We start from the raw sequence: 5,163 nt of genomic DNA, 5'->3' as shown, positions 1-5,163 counted from the left end.
CAGGGCAAAGATGCTTTGTGTGACTATTAGTAACAAGGCATTACTAAGTACTGGAAGCATAACTTGATGAGGTATGCGACCAACAAGCCAAATTAAAGGAATTTTTCTTTTGTTTTTTAAGACATGAGTTTCTCTTTGTAGCCTTGGCTGTCCTGGAACTCGCTCTGTAGATTAAAGGCGTGTGCCACCACTGCCTGTCCTAGGGTCTTCTCTTTTAGAAGACCTGTCAGTCTTGAGGGTGGTAGGTGGGCTAATGTATTTTTAAATGAAAACTTGCCCAGCTTATTGTTCCCTTGTTTCCAGTTGTACAGATCCTTCCTCAGGTAGGTCTTTGGGAACTGAAGTAACCTCAGTACTCATCAGTTCCTCCTAAAGCAAGCCCCACCTGAATTATGATGAGAAGTTATTTTGGAAGAGTCTGGCTTCATTCGGCTTTGACCTTCATTATGGTGTTTCTGTTTAAAATAAAAGACACAGTACTTCCTTTGAGAACAGAATTCACATTGGCAGCATAGTAAGTGGCCAGTGGCTTCTTGGGACTACTCATTTGTAAAGAAGCCGGGCGTGGTGGTGCATGCCTTTAATCCAGGCACTCGGGAGGCAGAGGCAGGCGGATCACTGTGAGTTCGAGGCCAGCCTGGTCTACAAAGCAAGTCTGGGACAGCCAAGGCTACAGAGAAACCTTGTCTTGAAAAACCAAAAAGAAAAAAAAAAAAAAGAAAAAGAAAAAAAAAGAAAGAAAAGAAGAAAAAAATTGTAAAGGTTTTATACCCTAGATGAGTATTTTTGCAATTGCCAAAATACATTATTTAACAAAAACTTACTTTTTCACCTTTGACAAAGGAAACCATTTAAATCTCAAACCAAGTTGGTCACAGAGCCAGAATGTACAAGGATGGTTTTCATCACCATTTACCAAGTTCCTGACACAGTATTTGCCAGTGAGCATTTAATATTTACTGAACAAATGAACTAGTACTTTTTATGCTAAGTTCTCAAATTAATACACTAGGTTTGTGCTTGATTTACCTTAGCTCTAATTCTATTAAGTATGCAAAAAAAAAAGACTTAAGATACTGTAAATACAGCGGGCACTGTCATCTTCATCTCTGGTTGGTAAATTTTGTTAATCTGGTTACTAGAAATGAGCTATAAGCAGTTTTTCCTCTAGACAAGGTTATGGCACATAGCCCTTGCTGATCTTGCCTCCAAAGTGTTGGCATTAAAGATATGCAATATTATACTAGGTGAAAGGCTTTTTTGTTGTTGCTGTTGTAGTTTTTCAAGACAGGGTTTCTCTATGAAGCCTTGGCTGTCCTAGACTAGCTTTGTAGACCAGGATGGCCTCGAACTCAGAGATCCACCTGCCTCTGCCTCATGTGCCACCACATCCAGCTTGACTCTAGTCCTACTGCACAAATGAGTTCAGGCACCTGTGGGGGCTAGAAGCTGGAGTTAACAGCCAGTCTATGAGCTGCCTGGTGTGGGTGATAAGATCTGAGCAAGTCCTCTTCTAGAGCAGTCTGGGCTCCATTGTTTCCTTTCTTTGCTTCAGGGTAAAGTTCTTGCTAATTAGTTGTGAAGATATTTGCTATTTAAGATGCTAGTTCAGACCCAGGCATGGTGGTGCACACTTTTAATTCCAGCGCTCGGAAGGCAGAGGCTGGTGGATCTTTGAGTTTGAAGCCAGCCTGGTCTAAAAAGCAAGTCTAGGACAGTCAAGGCTACATAGAGAAACCCTGTCTTGAAAAAACAAAAACAAGAACAAAAGATGCTAGTTCAGTTCAGCCTAGGTATATTTCCCATCTGCCTTCTGTAACCCACTTAAATAGACACTTTTCTCAAATAAAACCTGCCAGTCCAGTATGCCCAGCACCAGTCTTGTAGGCTCTTCAGGAGTCATTGAGTGTTCACTATGTACATCTTTCTAGAGAAGCCAGTTCTCTAGATTTAAAACTTTCTAATTCTTACTCATTCATAAAATTTTGAAACATTGAAACATCAATTAATTTTATTTATGCTAAGATTTCCTGCAGATGAGGAGCATGGCTCAATGGCTATACAGAGAAAGCTGATTGTTAATCTTATTAAAAACTTTCATGGTAATGTTAAAAAAAAAAAAAAGAAAGATTTCCTGCAGGGTAGATATCTGTTTAAGACTGGGCTACGGATGTTGTTCAGTGAGAAGACTAACCTAGGAGTTTGCAACTTTGAATTTCTGGGTTAAAAGGCTCAGATGGATTTAATCTTATACATTCAATAGGTAGGGGATAGGTATTGGTCAATTGGAAAGCAGTATCTCCTGGAGTCATCACATACACCTTCCAGAAAATGGACCAGGCCCATTTCGTTATAACCAATCATTAAAGCCCAAGTTGTCACACTCGTAACAAAGTGTAAATTTCACCTCAATTTAGTCATACCTTTGTCAGGCTCCTTCCTACCTGACAAAAATGAATGCTCAATTCCAACTGTGATGACCCAAACTTGTCAGTCTTCCAAAAGGATGTTTTGAAGTAAAAGCCCATGTCTACCTCTTTGGTTTATACCCAAATGAGTGGCAACAGTGTGTCAAGGCACTGCAGCTCCACCCACTTGTTTTTTCACCATTAGAGCAAATGTCAACACAGTTCTAGGTAAGCCATGAGATTAAAAAGTCACCCCACACTTTGGCTATTTTAGGAAGTAAGTTTATTGCCAAACTTTCACATAAATACAAACACAGCAATAGTCCAGCCATGTTTGTAGCTTCATCAACTGGAAAGGTACTACATATATATCTATATGTATTATGGATCAGAGTTCATATCTATAGGAAAATCTTTACAAAATAAGTTCCTATTCTGCTCAAAAGAACCACTATGAGCATTTCTTTTCATCTGGCAGATACTCAGCAATGTTTTAAATTGTCTTAGCTATTATACATTCCAGTAAATACAGCAGGTAGCATATTTCCAATCTGAAATATTTCAGCTTTTTCATTTCTAGTTGGAAGCTTCTGACAGTTTTGTTTTACAGAACACAGATGTGCATTTAAAACATTCAATGGTGTTCAAAATAATCCAATGCTCATTGGAATGACTCTCCCAAATGACTCTACAACATAGCTGGTGTCAACACTATCCAAAGTTAGTGTTTTGCAAAAGACATGCTAGTTAAATGCTCTCAAAAGCAGCACACCATTTCTTAAAGTTTGTTGATGTCGAAGACCTGGTCTTGTTCAGACAGCAGGAATACAGCCTTAAACAAGCCTTGTCCTGTTCTCAAGGAACAATCTAGAGGAGGAAAAACAATAATTACACAATTACTATTTTTATTTGCAATTTAAAGAGTTATGACAACATTCAAGTGGGACCGGTAAGGGCATTAAGGAAAGGTTCTTTGAGAAGTGATGTTCTGAGACCCTTCTCAGTGACAACACTTGGTCATAATATTTAGAGGGATTTTTGAGACAGGGTTTCTTTGTGTAGCCTTGGCTGTCCTGGACTCGCTTTGTAGACCAGGCTGGCCTCGAACTCAGTGATCTTCCTGCCTCTGCCTCCTGAGTGCTGGGATAAAGGCGTGCGCTACCAGGCTCAGCCATGATTTTTACTTCTCAGAAACTCTAGTAGTTTCTCTGCTTTCAAGTTCTATAAGCCTACCACCAAGCTATAGATACTGTTTTAGGAAATTAGATATAGTCTACTTTCCTAAAACAATATTACTATCAGACAAAGGTAGTACACAAAGCTGGTAGGTTTATCAAATGTTAGACCAGTTTATCCCTGGCCCTCAATCTGCTAGCACAGCCATGGGAAGTTTCTTAAATCCCACTGAGCTTTAGTTTCTTCCACTGTACAGACTGGTACCAATAGCATCTTTTATGGTAAACAGTACTTTATGTGGGATTTTAATGAAGGATCAGTAAGACCATTCAAGACTACTGAGAGAATTAAAAATTCATCCAGTGGAGTTAGTATTAGTTAAGTAACAAAACATTCAACTATCTAAATATGACCTGAAAACATGCTACTGTTGCCAAAAGAAGATTGAAACTTAAAACATTTCCTTGAACGAGTTACTACCTAGAAAACAAAGAGTGAAAAAGTACCAGGGCAAAAAAATCCAGTGATTACTGAGAAATGTAAGGAAAATAAGTCTAGGTCATTAGAAAAATACAAATAACGCTAGTTCAAGCCTAAAAGCCATTCCATGCTCACCAACAGTGCTAATTAGCACCTTAACCCAGTCAAATATGGAGTCATAAATATGCCCTCCAACATACAAACTAGCTTACACTAAGACTAACAAAAATCAAGGTCTCAACCTTGCCTCCTGGACTTGTGACCCAGCAAAGTGCTCTATAGTTAGGGTTGCCTCCAGTCAGCTAGTCTTGCCCTAGTCATGCTCAAGTGTCACATTCTAGGCCAGTGGTTGCAAACCATAACTATATAGTTATACCAAAGACAAGACGTGAAAATGCCTTATCTAGCTCAGAATCTGAAGATTAAAAACAAAATCACAAACCCTCACCTACATTTCACATTAAGTACAAGTGTTTAACAAATGTAACAAGTTCTTGCCATAAGTATATGAAATCATGGTACCACCTGACAGGAAACTAAGTTTATTTAAATAACCATCTGCCCAAGGCAAGCATAGTACAGGAACAGGATATGTGCAATGGTTGGTGCAGGAAACCCAAGGAAATGCTTGAGTCTAAACTAGGAGACCTCAGCTAAGTATTAGATTACTGTACAAAAGCTTTGTTCTGTATTTCACGGACTTTAACGAAAGCCTAATTTCACAAATCATAAAACCAACATTTGTTTAGTTCCAACCCTGCTACTCACTGAAGCAATCCCTGTATCCTTGAGGAATGCAGTTTGATGGGAAAAAACACTAGATAAAAGTTGGTGAATGAAACATTTGGAATATTTTAATAGCCTTGTGCGTGTGCGGATGGGTGTGAAAGACAGACAACCTTGACTGTAGTTTCTTAGTTACTGTCTCCCTTGTTTTTTGAGATATGTTCTCACTCTGTTGGAGCATGCCAAGTAACTAGGCTTGTGTGGCCAGTAAGTCCTAGGGATCCCTCAAACGTGCTGTAACATGCCTGGCTTTTTTATGTGGGTTGTGGAGATTTAACAAGTTTTCATTGCTTAATATATTCCCTTTAAAAGA

This window comes from Acomys minous (genome assembly GCF_964271855.1).
Source record: "Acomys minous genome assembly, chromosome: 17".
In the NCBI taxonomy this organism is placed as follows: domain Eukaryota; kingdom Metazoa; phylum Chordata; class Mammalia; order Rodentia; family Muridae; genus Acomys; species Acomys minous.
The sequence above is the reverse complement of the archived record's forward strand: the minus strand, read 5'-3'. Positions refer to the sequence as shown.